We start from the raw sequence: 24,307 nt of genomic DNA, 5'->3' as shown, positions 1-24,307 counted from the left end.
GAATGGTAACCGAAAACGGTTCAAGGTTACCTTCAAGGTCAAGGTGCATCATTGTCTGCAGGAATCACTGCACTGTTTGAAGTCAATCATAAAAAAGCTACAATGACAAGCCACAAATCTTGGAAGAATATGCTTTGGACAAATGAAACAAAACTGGAGGTTTTTGACAAATCATATCACCTCTGTGGTCACGGATGCAAAAATTTACCAAACAAAAAACACCATACCTACTGTGAAGGCTTGCTTTTCTTCTGGAGATGCTTTGCTGCATCTACAACAGAATCTGAAATCTGCAGAGTACAATGAAATCTCACAACTATCAAGGCATTCTGGAGCAAAATGTGCTGCCCACTGTCAGAGAGCTTGGTCTCAGCTGTGGGTCCTCAAACAGGATAATGACCCAAAACACACGACTGAAAACTTAGAGAATGACTGAGAACAAGACATTTCTGAAATGACTTCTATGAGCCCTGATATAAACCCTGTTGACAATCTATGGAAAGAAGTGAAACATGCAGTCTGGAGAGAAAACCCTTCAAACCTGATATAACTGGAGCAGTTTCTCTCTTGAGAAGTGAGCCAAAATACCTATAATACAAAATGTATGTGCAGAAATCTCATTGAGAGTTACAAAAAATGCTTGATTGTAATGTGAAGGATACCAGCAGTTGAGGACATCACTATTTTTGTTCTTATAAGTGATTCTGTAGAACCACAATTCAAAAGAACTATCTGATTTGTCACATTTCAGTAAATCATTATTTATTTTATAAGTTTCATGTTATTTCACCTTAAAGGGGACCTATCATGGCATCTAATACCTATTTTGAACGGGCTTTGAATGTCTTAAAAACAAGCTTTTGATCTTTTTTGCTAAATAAATTAGAAATTCATCCTCTGAGCCATGTCTTTAGCATCCCATTCTCTAACCTCATTATCTATACGGGATTCTGAGTGGGCGGGGAGGCTATGATAATGAGGCACTGTGCTGATTGGCTGCCTGAATGATGCGATAAAAAATGGCGGAAGCTCCGGCCGGCGGAGTTAGTTGTGGGTGTGGTTTCACGCATCGGAAGCCAACCTATGTAAATCGCATTTTCGTTACATAACGAAAGGGAACAGAATCTGAACGGCTCGTAGAAGTCACATCACACTGGACGGCTCATCCGGGCGGCTGTACAGACACTGCAGAATTTGGTTGCTTTCCTCCTTCTCTGAGTTGGCAGGCTGAGGGGAGACCACTTTATATATGTTAAAGCAAGAGAAAACATGTTTTTCATAATAGGTCCCCTTTAAATCCACTGCCTTTTCTATGGCGTGCACCTGAGAAAATGATGCCCTGAAGGAAACCCTATACTGTATGTTGTCTCTGCAGTCATGGAAGCAGCGCTCCCCATGTAGCTTTCTTCAACCAGCATTTACCCCTCTGTTTATCTACATCACTGGAGCCAGCTGCAGAGCGCTGATTGGTTTTGCCTGAGTAATGAACACAATCGACAGAAAGTACAATTTAATTAGCAAGCTCAGACGGCAATGCTGAGATGGAAGATACTGGAAAAGGATGTGGAATGGCGATTAATGAAACAATGCCTTCCCAGTGTTCCATCATTTCAATCTGATTTATTAATTACTCCTGGTCAAAGGGTTTTTATCTCAACTGTCATGCAAGAAAAACACACAAAAGAGCCAACACACTTTGGGAGGCTTCGTTTTTCTGTGTGGTGTTAAACTGTGACTCACAGCATGTTTATTCAAAGGTGTGCTTAAAAGGTTTGACTGAAAATGCAGTGAAGTCAGAACATACAAACAGCACCAAAAAAGGCTGACCTCAAATAATCACCAATGTTTGGATTTTTTTTTATTTCTGTAATAGGTGGAGGGGTCAAGGTTGGAGCTTCGATTAAATTCAACATGTCCCTTGGCAGCTGTGAGTGCAGGCAGTGACATCACAGCCGTGAAGCAGAAGAGAGAGAAAAAAAGAAAAGAAATACAACTCTGGTGTCCAGCTGCTGAGAGCCTCTGGCAGGGATTAGGACCAGATTACATTTGACTGATGTGCAGATCCTCCGTAGTGTACTGTATATTACCAAACATGATCTTACAGACAGAAACACAGAAAGTACAGAATGGCTGACAAACGGGAACAGTGTGAGTGTAAAGACTGATAGAGGGTTCATTTATCTCCCAGAGCTCTCTGTATTTTACATTAAATCAAAGCAGCACAGTGATAAAGAGATGCTGACCTACAGAAATCAAACCTGAGAAACCCCCAGCTCTGTATTTCTGAGTGTCTGTACTGCACATATGGCGGTCGGTCCTGTTCTTTCGTTAGAACTACAAACTCCAAAAAGCATTTTCGATTTTTCATTCGTTTGTGTTTTTAATAACGTCTGCAATTAACAGGGCTGACCAGGTGAGAGGTATTCTGGACTGTTAGTGCTACAATGCGTAAAACCTCAAAAAGTCAGTGTGAACAAAATTTGGGATTTTGTGAGATTTGGTGAGAGTTTGTTTGGTTATAAATGCCTTGTATGCATGAATGAAACCAGTGATATAGCAAGAAAGGAATTTATAGCTGGGCTTAATTAAATAAATAATAAGTAAATGAGGCAAAGAGTTCAACTTCTCTCATGCAGCACATTTAAAATGGGAAAATGTTACATCCTGTGTACATCCCATCGCTATCTTGTGTCTACTGACTGACACCCCAGAAGCCCTTATTACCAAACTAATCCTCTGTGGCAGAACCACTTAAATGAAACTAGTCATCATATGCAGAAGTAGAATATACACAGCAGAAACCATATCAAACACAGCAAGCACACGGTCACAATCAAAGACTGTAAATTCATGAAAATGCTTCATTGTGTTGAAAAACTCCAACAGAATCAAGTACTGTTGAATCTTTAGCACCGCAGACAGGGGTGAAGCCTTAGTTTTTGGGCTCTCAGAGATTATGTTCATATACTGTACCTTTATCAACTGACATGAAACTGGGACACGTTTAAGTGAAAATTCAACGCTGTTGCTATACTCACCAAATAAAGCGTTAAAAACACTGACTAGGGGCACGGTGGCGCAGCTGGTAGTGCAGCCGTTTCACAGCAAAAAGGGCCTGGGTTTGATTGGGACGCTGTGGGCGCTGAAGTGCGTGTTAAGTTCCCCCATGACTTCAGCACCCACACCCTGGGTGGGGTTGGTGAAAGGGCCTTTCTGTGTGGAGTTTGCATGTTCTCCCCGTGTTCCCTTGGTAGCAATGTGAGCTGCCCTCACAAAAACATGCAACAGTCCTGGGCTATACATGCCCCCTCTGGCCAGCCGGGGCACCAGATGGGGTGGGGAGGATCTGCCCGGAATAACGTGATCCTTCCACGTGCTACATCCGGCCAGAGAAACCTCACCCTGTCTGGTGACAGGCACCAGGTGATATAAAATGGGGGGGGAAAAAAAAAAGCACTGACAAGAAAAGTGTTTTATAGACAACAAATACCCTGGGTCCTGACAATCATGGGGTTTCTAGTTTAACAAACCACCACCTAACATTGTTGTAAGTAAGCATTCACACATTACCCCCCTCCCCGTCCCCGTCCCCCTATGCCCCCATCACTTCCATCTCTCTCACTACGAAACACCTTGGTGTCTCTTTAAGGGTGTGCCATGGCACATTTCCACTGCAAATCTACCGTGTTATGTCTAAACCAGTGTTGCCAACTCCTCATCACTCATTGTGACAACTCACCAACACCTCCAAACACTCCTCCCCCATACAAATATGTTTCTGCCATTGAATTACACCATTTTGACATGCTTTATGCATCTCCATCAGAAAAATGTCCTGTTTACTATCCTTATAAAGAAAAAAAAATGATGTGACACATTATGGGAAATCTGCAATGAACTGCTGACTTTCCAGGGTGTATCGCCACCATTTACTCAGATGCAGCTGGGACAGGATGGATGGATGGATGGATGGATGGATGGATGTACATACATACAGTATATCTAATTACTCGGACTGAAATCATCCATGACTTGATGGAGTTATGGATGAAATCATGTGGAAGCCTAAGTTGGCAAGACATCTATCAACTGTATTGTGAACGTTTTACCCTGAAGTGATAAGAATGCACAACCAGCTTATGCTAAAATCAATGATCATTTGAGTTCATGGTACAAAGAAAAGCAGGGTTTTTTTTGTCTTTTTTCTATAGTGATCCAACAGAGTGGCAGCTAGTCCCTAAGGCAAGCCATCTCAATCTCAATCTAAAATAGTACCACACACATTCACACATTTATATACACCAGCTACATATCTCCGCAAACCAGGTAAATCAACATTTGATCGGAAGTAATGAAATTGGAGGGATGTAAGCTTGTAATCCTGCATTGGTGACTCAAATGGGTCTCCCTGGTGGTGCAGTGTTAACCCAGGAGCATTGGTGAATGGATGTGTCTCGCCATCATGTAAGCAATTGAATACAGAGAGCTAAGTAAGACAGAACTGGTTGCAGGTGTCCATTTACAATATATATTATGATTCACGAGGCAATGGAGTGTAAAGGTGTTATATTACATTCTTACCCCATCAGAATTATGAGTGACATTGTAAATGTTTCAACTGCTGATTCCTTTCCTTATTTCTAATGACAGGAAATTGGTATGATGAAGAAAATTGTTAAATCAATTTGGAAACATTTTACATAACCAATTTCTTGGATGTTTTTCATTTTTATTACCGAAGATCTATCTCTATATTTTCTGTGGTGCCTCCTTTTCACACTATCACCAAGTCTGACAAAATGCACCTGATGCCGTATTTTCAGAAATCCATTTCCAATATACTCCATGTGCAGATGCCACCATGTTACAATATGACCTCTGGTTGAACCGATCCTGAAAGCTGAGGGTGGAGAGAGGAAAAAAAGACGGAAAGATTATACTGACACCACAGATCAAAACAGGACCTTGACTTTCTGAAATGTGGCAGTCTGACTTGACTGAAACATTATAGCTTGAACACAAAAAAAGCATCATTCTGTGATGGTTGGTTTGATTGTGTGGAAACAGAAGTGAGGCAAACAGGACACCACAACACATGGACTGGCAAGGGGAGGAGAGACAAGATAATGACAATTTAAAAAATCTGTTTATTCAGTTCAGTTCAGCTTTGTTTATATAATGCCAAATCACAGCAAATGCCATCTCAAGACATCTGGTCTAGTTAATACAAAACCAATTGAACGAGTTTATGCACTATGCATAAAATAGTCACATGTTGTAAATATTAAGCATTTTTTAGATAGTACAGACTGAGTAACTGTTTTTATCCACCAGTCTGTGCACTACATTTTGGTCAAATCAGCTCATGCTAGTTTTATAGCACGTAGTCTCAAATTATACTTATACAATAATAATTACATATATAAATATATATATATATATATATATATAAACAGACATTTAACACACATTTAACATTTAGCTCAAGCAGATCAGTGGAAAATAAAGCAAATAAACAAAACATAAAAAGCACAGAAGCAAGAGAGCATAGGTAAATGAGGACTAAAAACAAAACATCAAAATTAAGATGCAAATAAACCCACAAGACCATGACAGCAACAAATTTAGAAATACCATACTAAAGGAAAAGGCCAGGCAAGTTTAATTGTAACGCACATTTCAGCATCAAGGCAATTCAAGGTGTTTTACATAATGAAAAAAGAGAGCAAAAAAAAATTATGAGTCAGCGCAGTGGCATAGCAAAGAAAGGTTATAGTTAAGCTAGAATTAGAGTTTAGTACTGAAATTAAAATGGATTAAATCTCAATTCAGAGCAGTTTAAATAATTCAAAGGCGGCTGTAAAGTGAGTTTTTAATCCTGATTTAAAGGAACTGAGGGTTTCAGCGTTCCTGCTGTTTTCTGGAAGTTTTTTCCAGATCTGTGGAGCATAAAAAACTAAAAGCTGATTCTCCATGTTTGGTTCTGGTTTCGGGGACACCGAGCAGACCTGAAGCAGAAGACCTGAGAGGTCTGGATGGTTGCTATGGCAGCAACAAGTCTGATGTATTTTGGTCCTAAAGCATTCAGTGATTTATAAACTAACAGAAGTATTTTAACGTCTATTATCTGAGGTACATGGAGCCAGTGTAAAGATCTCAGAACTGGAGTGATGTGAAGTTTCTGCTGCTGTTTTATCTTTGTTTTATTTACCAAGACTCATACACGTCTCATATATACACAGAATATTGAAAAAAGCTAAAGAAAAACACTGTCAGTACATCTTATCGTAATATAAAACTTAATATGTAATATCAAAAAGCCTTCAAACCCAAAATAAAGAGGTGTGTGATTAATTTGGTAGTTTATTGACGATCCCCTCCTGAGACCTTCTTGGATGCGTAGCAAATCTCTTTCATATATTCAACCTAAAACTAACTACACTAACTAATGCCACACCAGTATTCACTCTCGGGGGGGGGGGGGCTATATGGACTTTTCCCAGTCTGTGTTCCTCCTGGCTTTCAGTCTGTATTTTCCTTGTTTTCTTGTAGCAGTGGTTTTTCGTATTATTTGGGATTCCTTTCAAACAGTGCTTTTTGTTTATCAAAGGACTTTTGTTTGAAACTCTTACTGCCTCACACTCCTGCAATCTGCAATTGGGTACTTTCCTAAACACAGTGTCAATATACTGTATGTCTTTCGTTCCATCTATGTCACATTTTTTTAGATCAATGCAGCATCATCTACGGATGAAATGGGATGCATAGAGTATTCTTTTTCTCCCATCCCTTTTATCCATGCAATATCAGTGGAGGAGGGGGCCACTGGTACATTTATTTGTGATGACAGCAGACTTCTCCATTCATGTCTTTTGGCACTTTTACACTAGTACCTACTCAGCCCGACTCGACTTACCTTGCCCTCGTTTCTTTTCAGCACCCAGATCAGAAGTAGGAGGTTGGAGCGAAGCTGCTGTGACGTATTTGATTGTTTGATCTAAACGAAGAAGACAACAACATTAAAGATGTAGAACATGGAGGAGATGATTGATGTGCTGCTGGGTCTGTGGCTTTTGTTCAATATCAAGTTAAAAAAAATGAGAGTGAGAGAAGTTTCAAGCGGCAACGCTTTTTTTTAATTTTGTTTGTCACGGCGCTGCTGAAAAGTCAGCTGGGAGCTGCGAGCAGCTATGAAGTGACAGAGCTCCTGGTAGATCTTCCTTATCGTCCGTCTAGATCCCTTTTTAATTCTCTCCACAGCCACCAGGTTTATGAACATCTGCACCTCAGACTTGGATCACCAAACAGACTTTTGCTGCCATTGCCTGTTGAATAAAATGAACAAGAAGCCGCCGTTAGAGTCGCTCTTTCACTGATGTCACATCCTGACTCTGACGTCTGACTCCAACCCCCCAACCAATCGGTGGTCTGTAGTGTGATGACGTCAGATGCAGCCGACTCAGCCGCTTAGAACCTCAGCAGAGTAGTTACAGAAAAAGTATCTACTCGGCACGTGTAGACCCCTAGTGGAGAAGTGCAAAGGCGAGTCGAGTCAGCTGAGTAGGTACTAGTGGAAAAGTGCCATTTTTGGGCCTGACTAATAATCCCACCTGATATTAAGAGTTTACAGCAATATTAAAATAGTAATTGTCAACACATTCTGAATGTAAACATGCAGGCCTCACTGAACATGTTAAATAACTTCTTCAAATTACCTATTAGACAATGAAAGCACAGCTATGACTTATTTGGAAGGGTTACCAGGAGAAAACTTGAATGTGAAAAGCTTTATCTGGACCACATGGCCTCTGGAATAATGTCCTGTTGGACAAATAAGACCAACATGGAGGTGTCTGACCAAAGTGCACAGTTTCACATTTGGAGAAAACCAGACAATGCATATCAACCTATTCACACCTCAAACCAAATGTCAAACTGGGTGGTGAAGGAATGACGCTTTGGGCTTGTTTTGCAGTCACAGGACTTGAACACTTTTTACAGCCCCCCACCCTCCCTCTCTTTCCATATAAAAACATGAAGTAATCTTTTTTCGCAGTTGCACACTTTCAAAGAGGATTGTGCACTTGTGTAGTAACTGCATGGTCAATAGGTGTACTGTATGTCCGTGATAGGATAGGGTGTTTCATCTTCTCTTACACCTCCCAGCCTGCTTGGCTTCTGAACTTCCCATCTAGTAGGGAGTATTTCATTATCAGCCAGCGAGAGAATCGGTAAGCAAGAATATGTCTGACCTGAGGAAATGATGCTTCCAGGAAAACTCGGTCAGCATGCTTGGTTCTCTAATGCACAATAGCAGCTGTAAAAAATAACCTATGATGACAACCGTTTATTAAGCCATCGCTTACCTCCCTCACTCTCTGACACATTTGATCATCTAACTCTCCTAATTGTGTGACCGCCTAATGTCGGGTTTCTTCAAGGTCAGGCATTCCCTGTTTGCTATGCTGAGAATGGTTTTTAGAAATACAGTGGTAATTATTGGCGAGAGCTCCACTCTCATTAGAAACACTCTGTATCTGAGCAGCACAGAGCAGAGTGAGAAGAAAATCTAATTATCGCCCTCTTCTCACCAATCCTTCTGCAACATCAATACTCCATTATAGCACCTTGTCCCCAGGGTGCAGACAAACTCCAACTCCTACACGTGTAGTGAGCATGTGCACATATACACACGGCTACAATGCATAAAGTCATTAAAAGTTGCATATTTTGTATGAGGTACAGCTGTATGGCATGACAGCCCTGATCACTTTGAAAGTTACGCATCTTGTCTTCCTGTTTTTACGTGACAGTAACTTCTGCTGCAAGAACTTTGGCAAATTAGCTGATATACACCAGGGGAACATATTCTGTGAGAGCTTTCACTCAGATTTGTGTTTTAACAAGGCATTCTGTTGTACTGAGTAAACAAGTGTGAGGGGTGACAACATTTCACGGGATTTTCCTGGGCCGGATGAAGCTTGACGTGGAACAGCAGTTCTTCATAATTATTTCCTGTCCAAGTTTTCTTCCACGTATAACAGGTGAATGTGTTCTTTGCAGAAGTCCAGTAAATCTGTAGAATTTAGCAGACTTTGTATTTTTCCTAAAAAGTCTTTTTAGGAAAGTACAAATTTTGCTTTTAAAGTTGCTTTTAAAAGAACATGTTTTGGTGTTTGAAGTGACTTCTAACATAGACAACTTTATACAAGTACACAACTCTTTTACTCTACTGTATCTGGTGCCAACTGAGTCTAAAAATATGTCCTTCAATTCAATTCAATTCAATTTTATTTATATAGCGTCTAATACAACAGAGTTGTCTCTAGACGCTTTCCAGAGACCCATACCCAGAACATGACAGTAGTTATTACATAAACAATGGCATGTAAAAACTCCCCTAGTGGGAGAAAAACCTTAAGCCAAACAGTGGCAAGGAAAAGTGGCTCCAAGGCTTCAGAAAGCTGCTCAGATTTGCAGGGTACTATGACATCACAGACCCAGACCAGAATGGAATTATCCAGCTCAACCTATTTGTCTCCATCTGATTTCACATTATTTAGTATTTGCTGTGCCACAGAAGTACTTTTATTAGATGGAATATTAGATGGAATTTAAAGATAGGAGGGAAGCAAAAACATTCATATATTCATTAATTTTTTATGCCTGACTAATCCTGTTGCCTATCTCAGCTCAAGTAAAGTTTCTGCCTAGAGCCAGTATTCTTTTTTTTGTGTGTTTGTCACACCTCCAATAAATTTAGGTTTATTATTAATAGTTCAATGCAGAAGCAATAATGTAATAAAAGCAGTGGATACATTAAAGTACTACTGTATAGCAGTTCGTGTACCACTAGCTTTAACGATGTGGCCCCGGATGAAAGAGTCTGACACCCCAGGCTTATTTGTTTGACTGGAATATATTTGCTCTTTGTTTCAACTCAGTAGACCAGTAAAATATCTTAAATTAGCTTTATTGTGGCTTGCCTTTGTTCCCTTGGAACCAAATAAACTAACAGTTTTAGTTATGGTCTTGGAAAAGAACAGAAGGTGGTGCAAACAGTAGCAGACCTCAGATGATGGTATCAGTTTATATGAGCAGAGAAATGTGAGCAAGAAAGTCAGTGCACATCTGAGGTCTGCATATATATGTATACAAGTTGAGTTTAATAGCACTGCCCATGAAGTCTCTGTCCTAATGTAAAAATGACAGAGGCTCATAGGATCAATCCCCAGCCCCATCATGTAACAAAGTATCCCTGGGCAGGACACTGAACCCCACAATGCCCCTGTTGCCCCAGCCACCGGGAAATGCTGAGGGTTGTGACAGCAAAAGCATTGAGCATTAGATATTGAGAGGTAGTATCAATATCAGTAATTATAAAACCTAAACACTATTCCCAGGCCCTTCTCAAAGCGCTGCAGCTGCAGCCCCTTCTCAAGGTTATGGACTGTTATGTTTCCATTGTCAGTAAGAAGATGCAGCTGTATTATCGAAGTCATCATTTTTTAATGGGAATGGAGGTTTCCATAATTATAAACTGAAAACTTGGTGCTTTTTTCCAAAACAACAAAGCTATAGTATGAAAATGGATCTGGGTCGGGGAAAAAAGCCTCTGGTCGTAGCTCATCATCATTTAATACATCATCCAAAAATAAAACAAAAACAAAAAAAAAACCTGCTAATAAACATGTTTATATTTCAACAAAGATTAGGTTTATGGTATGAGTCATGAAATTAACATTGCATGCTATTTGAAAGTTATTAAAAGTTAACATTGACGTATTAATCTGGATCCAGGCTTATTTTTCAATATCTCCCTGCTGTGGTTGGTGATTGTTTAACAGGCCACAGAGGAGAAAAAATGCATCTTTGAGTAAACTTTTAACCATGTGCTTATTGTTTTGCCACAGGCAAATTCCCAGCCATCTAATGTCTAATGCTGAACTTGGAGATCGTGGGCGAGGGCTAAAGGCTCCAGGAAGAGTGGAAAGAAGTTGGGCTGGAGTCTGCAGGACTCTCCCACTCAGTGCTCAAGCACAACTACAGCAAGTGGGAGTTTTTCTCTAACAAAGACACACAAGGACAGAGGAAGAGATCAACCAGAAGAAGAGTGGAAGGAGGGCGTCAGACTTAGTGAGGCAGGTGAGAGAGAGGGGGAGGGAAAGCAAAGTGATAATTCTGTGTTGGAGACAACATGTGGAGGAGACAGAGGGCTTTGCGTAGGGAGGATATATTACACGCAGTTCCATTAGTGTGTGTAATGGTGCTGAAAGACCGCATCCTGTGCCATTGACCAGGATGCTGGTAGGAGTTGAATTAAACAGTCCCTGTCAGGCAGCGCTGGTCACATACTGAGCTATCAAAGGCAAACACAGCATATACAACAGCTTTTATACAGCTCCATCACTGCATGTCTAACTCAGCTTTGGTTCCTGTTTACTGTCAGGGTGTGCAAGCTGAACTCTGATGATTACACATGATAATTACCTCTGTAGAGCCTGCTAATTCTTCCACAGCGCTGTGTGGGCCCAGGTAATTAGATTCAAAACGACTTACTCGATAACATCGATTGTGTGTTCATTAATAGATAATTGCAAAATAAGAAAATTGGTTACAAGTATTGCTTAAAAGGTTTTTTAATCTAAAGCTTTCAGGGTAATGTCAAGAAGCTTTGTGAGACAAGAAGGATCCTAATTTGAAAGTAGAGAGGGTGTTGAAACTGGGAGCCAGTTTTAGCGCTGGGACATTTTTTCCTGCGTTTTCCTTTTAGAAACAAAGGGAGGACAAGTAAACTCTCAATCTGTGAAATGGTCATGGTTCACCATGATTCGGGTTTTATTACTTACGTGTTCTTCTTAGGTTTTCTTTATTGGTCCAAATGTTTTACGTACAAAACAGATTTCCATCTTTCCATTTATAATCAATACACACTTATTTCTGGAGTGGAGCTTATCCCCAAAAGCAGAGGTAAAACAAGTGTCACGTCCACTAAAAAAATGTGTATTTACTGAAATCAGTAAAGTATTTAAAAGAAACCTTATGTGATTATTTCATCCCACCCATCTCATCAAGCACTTAATCTAGATTGTGTTTAAATCATAATTATTGGGAGTGTACTGACTCTTTAAATTAAACAGACTGACAAGTCATTAAAGGAAATCCTAATTGCCTCACTGAGTCACTAACATCTGCTGCATGATATTGCAAATTTGCCAAAAGCAAAGTCATAACAGGAACACTGATATGTAATTATTAGGCCAAAATGAAAAGGCGTAAAAGCTAAACACAACATCATACCCATCAGACCAACTACCAACTGGTAGGCTGTGATTAAAGGCCACACTTGTACAGGAGCAGGTGCAGTTTAACTGACTGATACTGACCTTAGAAGGAGAATGTGAGGACTGTTACTGAAGATGACTAGCGCTGCGAATTACAACAATGTCCACAAGCCATCTCTTTACATGAAAACCCACACAAAGACGTTTCAATGGACAAATTTAACGGTGCGTGTCCGAGAGCAAGTCTAGCAGTATCAGATCTCATGGAAGCGCATGAAGGTTATGCTCTGAAAGTACTCAAAAGCCAAAGGCACATTGTGCGCAGTCAATCATGTGCAGTCAGTCATTTCATTTCATGACCGACTGTTTCAGTCAGGAAACAGTCAGTCAGGAAACGTCCCTGCTGCCGCCGAATCACAAAGCAATAAGACACTCATGGGAATCTGCAATCTTCCTCCAGTAGGTCAAATCCAGTCAGGTGTTATCATTAATATTATTCTCCGTGCACGCTCTTGAGTGTATCGTTGTGCTCTGTGATCCACCTGAATACATAATGCTCAACAATCCTTTGATTTGGTTAATGAAGAAGCTGTACCTTGCATAATTCCTGACGTCGCCACTGAAATGGGAGGTTCCCCTGTGGACTATGGTGAATCCATTTGTTTCTATCAACAAAACAACATAGACACAAATGTAGGGGAAAATTAATGCTACAAGGACACTCAAATTTGTTTAGTTTTTTTCATATTTTTCAATTCTGGCTAGGTTTGTGTTTTTTTTTAAATTATCAACCTATTTCATCAAAATGTACGTTTGTTACTTTTTATTTCTGCAAAAGAACGAAAAAAAAACACAAAATATAATGGCCCATTGCATCTATTTCTGCCTTTCTGTGTGTGTGTGTGTGTGTGTGTGCGTGTGCGTGTGCGTGTGCGTGTGCGTGTGCGCGTGTGCGTGTGCGTGTGCGTGTGTGTGTGTGTGTCTCAGCTCTCAAGGTTGCAGAGAGAACAGGCTCTGCATCATGAAAGTGTTAGCTTTACGGGTAAAAAAGGACAAACAACTTCACAGTTAAAAGCAAATTGTGCCTGCGTAATAACTAAGTGTTTATCAGTCTAAGGAGCTGTAAATTCAATTTTAGAAATTTTAGAAAAACTGAGGCTACAGCACTTCTGCAACTGTGAACAGAATGAAGAGGTTGGAGAGAATGAAAGCATTTCCTTTTGTACAGAGATCCAGGTGAGTACTGCAGGAAGATTTGAGCTTCAGATGTTTTTTTTCATTGAACTGGACAAACCCTCTATGATGTCACCCAAAGGTTTCCTGAAGACTGCTTTTGAAGCCAGTTTTTCCTTCTACTCTGCAATGCTTTGTTGCAAATGGACAGAACAAGCAGCCCTCAAGCCAAATGGAAAAACACCCACCTTAGTTCAGTTGCTACCAGTTAGCTGTTTTACCTTGGTTGGCATACCTTATGCTAAACTGTGATGCTAATAGTTTTGAATCTGGTGAAACATCCACATTCCCAATGTTGCTACCATGCTGCCTGAGCTGAAGCAAAGACGAGTAGAGGTCGGCTGACACCTGCAATCACTTGGTCTGCTACTCGCAGGTTTGGTCCGGTGGGCAGGTAACTGCAAGCATTGGCTTGTGCAATGGTGGGCTTCCTGAGACCTCCACTAGTTTTCATTTCAACTCTACTGGTAGTCATTTCATATGTTGTTGGTTAGGGGCTAGTTTTTTACTTTACCTCTGGAGCTGCTTTGTGAGCTTCACCCCCGAACCCTCGCAGGCCAACGCAAAAGTGGCCGCAATGGTCAGTTGACAGCGTAACACTCCATATTACTTCTAAGATCAAAATAATTACACAGGTTTTTATTCACAGCTCAGACAACAAGTCAAGGCACTGCAAAGTAGCAAAAGTGATTACAGCTAACCAACGTCTATGGCATTCATCAATCCAAATACTACGCCCCTATTTATGCATAAATGTGTGTCTTTATGATTGAACTTGTGGTGCATAAAAAATTTACAGGGACTTTGATGCTTTAACAAGCTCCTTAAGGCGTCTATGCCTCAGATATAGTTATTTTGTATTTCTTTAAGACTTTTATTGACAATGTGGTAAATTTTCTGGGTACATTCGCAACTGAGTTGAATGTTTTCCACTTGCAAATTTCACAGGAATTTTTTTTTTTTTTTTTTTGGGGTGGTTTATTATGTTTACAGATTAAAGTGCATCAAAAATAAGTTTCTTAAGATCATTGCCTACCACATTAGTCACACCCACACACCCTCATAACCAGGGGGCAGGAGGGAGGTCTTCCTACGCCCATGTTTCCTGCATTCAGGGACCATGGGAGGGACTGACAGCCGGACCCAGGCATGGGTTGGCTGTGCTGCCTGGGGGGGGGCGGCTGCTGGGCTGTGCTGGGCCTCCAGGGGGAGATGGGAGTGGTGGGAGATTGATTGTCCATGTCTTTGGTGGGGGGTTGTGGGCCTGGAGGGCGTGGACCTCTTGGCCCCACGATCGGCCTATGCCGGGTGGCTGGTGCTAAATACGTACAAGTTAAAAAGTTATGTTGTTATTCATCTGAGGTTGTATTTGTGTAAAACTGCGACCAAGTATGATTAGATTTTTTTTCCACAAAAAAAAACCATGGGATTAAAAGATGTGGCAGTAACTTTTATCAATGCCTCCTTTATTGGTTTTTCAGATATATGACTAGCTGTTAAATGCTCCACACACAAACCAAAGGCACATGTGAGTATGTATTTTCTTCTGGTGATAGACCAAGAAAGGAAAAAAAAAAAAAGAAAAACAGAAAACATTTCAACAAAATAAATCTTTCTAAAGCTTGCTTAGAGACTTCTGGACCCACCAACATCACTGAATATTATGGAAGCCAAAAAGCTAGCCTGATCAATAGGAGATTTAAGTCGTGTATGTCCAACCTACACTGCATATGGATGTGGCTGTATGTCTTGTTCACTGTCACAGCTTCGATTGTTTTCAGTGTCATGTTCTTAAACCCTCCAGTTGTTGAATTTTGCTGAAATCATCAAAGACATCAAACTTTTGCTTCTTCTGTCAGAGTTCAGGAGAAATTTTTAACTGACTTTGCTAGACTCTTTGCAGTTATTTGAACTATTAACACAGAGTCCACAAAACCACTCAAGTTCCTTTAGGATTTAGAGAAAAAAACACAACAAGTAATACATCAATCCATCCCTCTATGAGAGGGTCACAGTGATCTGTAGAAGAAAGAAAGAAAGAAAGAAAGAAAGAAAGAAAGAAAGAAAGAAAGAAAGAAAGAAAGAAAGAAAGAAAGAAAGAAAGAAAGAAAGAAAGAAAGAAAGAAAGAAAGAAAGAAAGAAAGAAAGACTTTATATGAGACATCCATGTTGACTGGGAGGAGTAAAAACAGGGTGAAAACTCAGTTTGAAATAACCTTTTTTGCAGATTTCTCTCATAGTGGCTTTTCTCATTTCCAAACTGATCAAGAAAAATGGATAATAATGCTATGATGAGACCAAAATGAAAAGAGATGACAACCTGTCTTTTGATGTTTGTTCTTTGCAAAGGATGGATGCATTTCAATAGAATGAAGCAGTCATATATTTTGTTGAAAATGTGACCCAGAGAAGACGGAAAGCAAGGCTTTTCAGGAAGAAAGTCAGAAGAATCACAGATAAGATGGAGCTCAATGCTGTCTTCCTAGAACAGCTGGCACTAATGCTGAAACATCGAAGTAAGACTCAGTTCTGAGCAGGTCGGATCATCCTGATGCAGGTTGTTTCAATCAGTACGACCTAAGCTAAGCGTGAAAAATGAAATCATAAAGAATAAAAATAAAAATGTCCATATCACATGCAGGTCCTTTCGGTTTTATTGAATGCAGACTTTGGCTAAGTAACAGCTGATCCCAGGGACAAAGAAGGATTTGTGTGATCCAGACGGGCCCATCATGAAGCCAGCCTGTGCAACTGTGTCATTGTTTCCGATTGCCTTTGTTTCTGTCCGTCCACATTCGGCCAAAATGTTTCAATTTACAAATTAAAACAGCATCTGCACCAGATGAAAATCTGATCATTTTCAATGTCCAGCGTGGATGTTAGGGTTGATAATAACAAGAACGTTTTGTGTCAAAATTAAAACACGTTAATATGAGCATAGCCTTTGTGTTTGCTGCAGATCCTAAACTATACAATGTAAGGAGATAAGATCAAGGCTAAAAAAATGTATATACATAAGTATCCACCCATCTATTCATCCAATACCTGCTGTGACTTTCTCCAAATCCCTAGCTTGACCAAAGTCAATTTTTGGCAGAAAATTATCTTGAGCCTGATGTTTTTTGCTTTCAAACCATCACTTGGCCTTATTTAGACAGCTGTGTGCCTTTCCTAATTGAGCCCAGTGGATTCATTCAGGTGGTGTAGACCAGTCAAACTATAGAAACACCTGAAAGACCACTGATCGTATACGGTTGAGTTGTCAAGAAAACCTCCTATTTTCTTCTCTAAGCATCTTTCCTTGATCTCATCTAAAACATTTAAATAAAGAAACACATTGGAGAAATTCAAAAGAAGGTGATGAGAGAGGACCAGAGGTGTATAAAGTACTTGAAAAAAGTAACTAAGTAAAAGTAGAAATACCATAACTGAAAAAGACTTTGGTAAAAGTTAAAGTCACCCATAAGAAAATTACTTGAGTAAAAGTCTTAAAGTAGCTCACATTAAATGTACTTAAAGGAGCTTGAGGCCGGATTGAGGCAGAATTTATGAAAAAAATTCGTATATGTTTTAAGTTTTCTAGTAATAATGTCAGATGAAGCGTTCCAAACCAAAAAGAATGAGCCCTCTAGTGTATCTCTCCGTTGCCTTGAACAGGCTGTGTGCTGACCCGTGCCGGCTTCACTGTTGGCTGCAGTACCCCCGACGGCCGTCGTGGTGAAGGGTGGCGCTAGAGAGTCTCATTTCTTAAAAGGAGCCTCAAGCTCCTTTAAGTATCAAAAGTATCTTGTGAAAAAATATACTCAAGTATCTAAAGTAAAAGTATTTTATAGTACGCATTAAAAGAAGCAACACAACCAAAAATGATCCTTCCCTTGTTTTTTTTATTTCACTTTCAGGTGAATTAAATGTGTTACAGAATGCAACACCAAAAATAAACTATCTTTCTTAAAAAATTTAACATAGTGACCACTTTTTAACATTTTAAATATGTTGGGGGAATCCTCATGAGCTTTAATTCACTTACTTCAACGTGCTTCTTGAGGTTGGGTGGTGAATTCTTGAATGCCTTTTATCTCGTGGCTCTTTGTAAGGCACAACATACACTTAATTCGGTAGGTTTTGGATTTTACCCCCATCCCATGACGGGTGGCCGTCATCTTCTGCAGAAACTGTAAACTGTGCGTCTTCCGTGTCTCCCTTGTCGACATCTGTTGGCGCTGCCATAGTGCTGCTGCTTTCTGCCGCGCTGTGCATCCCGCGGTTAACGTTAATCTCGCGGTAGTAGTACCATATGTAGTTCTTCTCGTCTCGGACCCGTGCATTCCAGATAATTCTTTGATTATTTTAATTTGTAATGAGTAACGAGGTGTCAAATGTCAAAGTAATGAAGTAATAGTATATTTTTTAACTTTTAAATGTAGTGAAGTAAAAGTAAAAGTCCTGATTAAAAAAAACACGCAAGTAAAGTACAAATCCAATAGTGTAATTGTAATCTACTTCGTTACTATACACCTCTGGAGAGGACCACATTCACACTGAGCTGTGACGTCTGCATCGGTGAACTTACAGACGTTCTAGAAATACTCTACATACAGTAATTGCATGAAGCTTTTTTCAGAAATGTGTTGTGTGCTTCACTTTATGATGAAGGTTTGCTTCACTTTATTGTATACCACGTGTTATTGCAATGAATTACAATAAGATATTTAATTTCCATGGTAAGTAAGCTGAAAAGGTAAAGAAAGATAAAGGTGAACAGAGTTGTGACAGGTGCTCTTCCATGCTGCTAACACTGTATTATCTTGTGAATAAACTGAACATTGCCTTAAATTGTGAAGCCAAAAGGATTTGTGGGATCAAATGATCTCCTTTCATATATAAAAGTGTTACCTGAGCAAAAAGAGTCAATGAATGAAGCACTGAAGTCAATTTCCTTAACATGTTAGAAAATCCAACCACTTGTTGGACACTTTCAGGCCATTTCATTCAGTTAGAAAAACCCAAGAACGAAAAAGTCTTTCTGACAAAAGCTATGGATGTATGATGCCCCAGAGCTCAGCTGCAAATGTATTTTTTAAATAAATCTAAAAAATTGCAAAACTGCGAACAACTTGAGAGGCCCTGGAAACTTAATGTCTGGAACAAGTAATGCAATCACTGAAACCTGAAAAGTTAAGTACATTACATGAAAAACGTTAGCTTTTTAAATGCATTTGCGGAAATGAGCATTTGGTCCTATTTGGATGTGACATCTCCAATGAAAAGATATAAACAAACTAAAAGCCACACTGTAAAGATAAGTTTATGGAATATTATTCATAACCATCTGGTTTGGCACTTTTTAAGCACTATTTTAGTTTTACGTGAGAGTGGATGTGGGCGATTGCCTGCTGAAACTATGCTCAACCCTATGACTGAGATGCCACTGACAAGGTAGCTCGGCCCTAAAATATGACCACTTTTATTTTACTTTGAATGGGGCTGACATTTATAAAATGGATATCATGCAGCACTGAAGAAGGGATGGAAATATCAACTGAGTCCAAAGCACAAAGTGACAGCTGGCTGTTTCACACCATGGAAATGTGAGACTCAGAAAACCACACTCCTAATTATGCATAGATTTTTGGCTTTATATAATTTTGCCTGAGGAGGTACATAAGGATTTACCCATTGTACAACTAACTATGGAGGCCAAAACTGGTTTTGTACTAGGCTGTAATCATGTTTATTTAGGCTGTAATGTTGGACATCTTAACATGGGAATCGTTTGAGACTGACTTTTGCTTCTGAGGAAGTGCAGGTTTGGAGATTTTTGTGTTGATGACAGATTACCGAGCTGGAAGAAGCCCCTCATTACGACAGGAGTGATCCCGTACTGTGGCCATTAGAAGCTGCAGGTTTCAGTCAGTCTGTCACAGTCCAAAACAGCGTGTAATTTTCTGCATCCATTACATTGCCAGTCCATTTGTCTGCTGTTTCTGATTACAATAAGACACGTGTGTAAAGTAGGACTTTTTTTCCATTAATATATGTATTGTACTGTATTAAACTTGTTTATGTAAGAAGGGCTAAAAATACAGTGAAACTGTTGTAAAACATCACTTATTATTGTATTATGATATGCATCATCAGCAACTCCCAGTCCCATTTATATAACACTGCAATGCTATAGAGCTGGATCATACAATACATAACACGATAACCGTGTCAACAATTCAGCACAATAGATTTAAAAGCATCTATCAGGGACCCCGTTTAAATTGGATCATTTAACTTAGGACAGTGGGGATGTAAATGAATAATGGCTCAGATTTGGCCACAGAATTCTAGATGTATAATGGTTCCTGCATGAGATATAATAATTCTGTAGCTTTTGTGCGATTATTTGGTTTGTAGCAGCCGACAACACATATAAATTCACCAAACAGCCACTGACATCAGCCTTCCTTATGAAACCAACTACTTCAGTACCACTGAAAGACTGAAAAACTGTTAATTTACCCCATTTTTGCAGTATAAAGATGGAAACATGCAAGTGATTCTTCAGTGATTTAGGTATGGAGAAATGGAGCAGGTAAGATTTGCCACTGAGAAGGTATATATCTCATTTTGACCACCTTTTAGCCAACTGTAATGCCGACAGGTGCAATTTACTGTATTAGGATTTTCTCCAAATTAATACCGAAAACCAGTTAGTTTCTAAGAAAAAAAATACATAATTAAGTCATTTCTACCTGTTTTCTTTTTGTACACCCCACTGGTATATCGTCAGGAAACTAACTTGTCATTATTGGCTCTGCATAATGTGTGGGTCAAAACTGGCCTTGTTCCAGCACACAAAGAACCTACAAATGCAAATCTTAACAGAGCTGTAAACTTAAATGGAAATCAATTATTAAACACTTAATTAGCACATGCTTCCAAAACACTACCCAATTATAACAAGTGGACAATAAGCCTAAGCTCGGGAGAGTTGGGCAAAGTATTCTCTGATACAGGAAGAAAATAAACTCTTACATCTCCTTTCCATTGGCTTCTGAGTGTCTTTCTCCTGCACTTCTTCATGCTGCAGAGCATGGCAAGGGCAGTATTACTTATTTATGGATAGGCGTTGTCTGTGTTGGTGGGCTTAAGTTATATTCATCTGAGCCACGGCTCTATAATGCAAAGCCTCATTCCTTTTCATATGCAAGGGATGAAACACAAGCACTGGAGCCTGCTACAGTCCCTGAGTCTTAATTCTCCCCATTCCACGTGGAGAGGGGGGGTGGGGGGACGGGGACGAGAAGAGCTTTGTAGAGCTTAGTCTGCTTTGTAAGGAACTCCAGGGAGGAGAGTTTCACCACTGACTCTCTTTTTTTTCTTCACTTATTTTGCTTATTCAGTGGCATTTGTAGACCTTTTTGTTATTCCCTTGTCCAGCGCTGCAGGACAGATATGGGGCGCAGTGATGATGAACTTTATTCCACTATACAAAGCAAATGCTCCCAAAATCGAGCTTTTACATCCAACTCTTAATTCTATCAATGTATCAATGAATCCAGTACTCCATGTATTTTCTTCCAAAAAGATAATCACGTGGGAAATTAGTACACCCATACTGTTTCCATATGATTTAAAGGGGACCTATAATGGCATTTAATGTATATTTTAAACTGGCCTTGAATCTAAAGCGTGTTCTTTCTACATAAAACAGAAATTCAGCCTGTGGGCCATGTCTCTAGTTTTACTGGTTCTAACCTCATTATCTATGAGGGATTCTGAGGGGAGGGGAGGCTATGATAATGAGGCTCTGTGCTGATTGGCTGCCTGAATGACGTGTAGCAGGGGAGGGCACAAAGCCTCTCAGGCCAGAAGAGCAGCGGCTCCGTACACAAAGCGTGTCCCATGTGAGCGTGCTTCTGCGACAAAATACATTCCATTGCTTTATTTTTTTTGTATTGGACTGTCCTAACTGGCCGCCAGTTTAACGGTTTCAGTGTGGACAGAGAGCCGCTCACGCAGCTCGACGCGATAGTCGGACACTCGGATGCACGCTGTAAACGGATCTTAAAGCCTGAATTATGGTTCTGCGTTAAATCGACGCGTTCCCTACGCCGTAGGCTCTGCGTTGGTGAAACGCGGAACCATAAATCAGCCTTTAGTTACCTGAAGAGGGAACCGGGTCACCTCGTCTTCACACTAATTCACACAGGAAGATTTAATTGAATTCTAAACAGGTACACCACAGTTATTTACTCAGATTTCTCATCATTTCATTTCTTATGTTACAAGACAAATGAATCATGTTAACTGTAAAGAAATCACAACACTGAATGTTCATAAATGACAACTTTATTGATAAAAAATAAAAGAACATAAGTTGTATATAAATAACATGTATGCACTATTGCTGACTCAAAGAAGGACCGTGCGTCTTCTGAAGGTGTCGTTGAACAGCTGCAGGTGCATTGCTTGGAAGATCTGAAACCTTAAACAGAAAAAAAATATTTACTAATAGATCTCCGGTGTTACCCTGAGTGGCTCCGTTAGGGAACACTGGAGCCACCGGGGCTCCTCACCGGTCTGGTGAGTGGCACCGGTGCTCCGGAGCTGAGCTAAATACTTAGCCCATGCAAAGATCATACTTGTAGACAAATATAAATAACATTAAAAAAATAACGTCATTTACCGCTGACTCGTGTGCAGTTGCCGGGTCCGTACTGTGGGCACTGATCCTTTTATTAGGGTAAGTGTTGATGCAAAAACTGTCCCTCGCTGTGGAAACAGCCACCGCTTCCAAAAAATGGCGGACGCTCCGGCCGGCAGAGTTATTTGTGGGCGTGGTTTCAGCAGCGGAGGCTGACCTATGGAAATCTGCTCCCGTTGTTACGTAACGATGGGAGCAGATTCTGAGCGGCTCGTAGAAATCACATGACACTGGAAGATTCAGCCGGCCGGGGTGCACAGACCCTGCAGAATTTGGTGGCTTTCCATCTTCTCTGAGTTGGTACTTTATATATGTTAAAGCAAGAAAAAACGTGTTTTTCATAATAGGTCCCCTTTAAGCTGATGCTGCTTATCATCAGCTCTTGATGAACTTATCATCAGCAGGTCTCCAGACCTTTATAAATGCAGACGTTTTGGCATTTTATATCTCATTTGGAGCATTGAGGTCTGTATTAACACAATGCCAAACGAAAGTGAAATGAGCCAGGGTTGTATTGAGCCAATCATTGCTGCACATCAATCTGAAAAGGGTAATAAATCAATTTCCAACTACTTTGGAGTTAATTGTCCTACAGTGACAACGTTTATTAAAGGGCCGAGAGCAAACAAGACGGCTTGCAATCATCCCAGCAGTGGGGGCTCAGGAAAATAAGACAAAACTCAAGAGTAACATCTCAGACCCTACAGGCCTCAGTGAGCACTTTAAATATTGAAGTCATGACGGCTTAATTTAAAGACAACTGAACAAGTGCAGTTTGCTTTGAAGGGTTGTCAGGAGAAATCTTCTGTTTAAAAAGAATATGGAAGCAGCAGGCACTGTGAACTGAGGTTTGCAAAACTGCATCTAAACAACCGTAAGACTTCTGGAACACTGACTTGTGCATTGATGTGACAAAGCATGTTGGTAGGCATGTCAAAAACCAAACAGAGCCTTCCAGTAGAAGTACATTGTTGAGAGTTGACGATTTTGAGTGGATTTGCGGCCACGGTACTTGGGCAGTTTGCAACTATTGAGTCAACCAATGTGAGGCAATCGGTCTGACAGCTAAAGCTTGCTTGGTATTTAGTCATCCAACAGGACAGTGAACAAGTATGCAAAACAATAACATTGATATCTAAAATAATATGTATGTCTATATTCATATACATATACACCCGTGTTCACAAATGCACAAAATTAACAGGCTTCTTCATCCTTGTATCCCGTGAAAAGCATTGTTTTGCACCACTTTTTAAACTAGCTCATATTGGACTTTGCTTTATCTCTACAGTATATCTAATCAGTTCCGCAGCTTCCCTCCACAGCCAGGAAAACAAACATTTTTTAATGGTGTACCAACTTGAGGATGTTTGTATTTTTATCTCCACTCTCAATCTATAAACCCCATCTCTATTTTTTAATTTGACTCTGCTAAGGAAGAGTCTAAGGAATTTGTCAAATAATCATGGCCATTACACCTACTGATGCTGAGAGAATTGTCATAACGGAGGAGGAGGTGTATTTCCCAATGTACCAATCCTTGGAAAGCCCCAGGGCCTGACCACACCAGTGCACATGTATTAAAATCATTTTCCAGGGTATTAACCCCCGTGTGGAAACCAGTCTTTCAGTTGTAAGTAGATACAGAGCACCAGCAATCTAACGTCTAGTTTGAGGCTCGTGCAGAAGTATGATTCGTTGGAAGCTGGGTCCAAAAGCAAGTCAATCTCCGCTGACCTCGATGTTAGTCTGTGGAATACATGCACATAATCCCACTGGCGTGGAAAACATCCCACATCGGGCCCATCCCCCCCAAAAGAAACAAACAAGGTTGCAGTGCAGAGGACATAGATAGTTCTCATTAGGATTTTTATTGATACTGATACCACTTATTGATACCAATAACTTGGTGTAAGCCCTGTGACATTTAACTTTATTTGTCCTACATCATCTTCTCTCCTCTGGTAATGGACAAAATGCTGCTCTTGGGTGTCCACCACTACCATAAAGCTGTAGTTGCAATTACTTTGTTTGTGTTTTTGAATAATTTTCATATCATTGTAATTGCAGTCAGTAGTTGTTTTACATTACATGT

The sequence above is a fragment of the Cololabis saira genome, chromosome 15 (genome assembly GCF_033807715.1).
Source record: "Cololabis saira isolate AMF1-May2022 chromosome 15, fColSai1.1, whole genome shotgun sequence".
In the NCBI taxonomy this organism is placed as follows: Eukaryota; Metazoa; Chordata; class Actinopteri; order Beloniformes; family Belonidae; genus Cololabis; species Cololabis saira.
Note: the sequence above shows the minus strand (reverse complement) of the source record.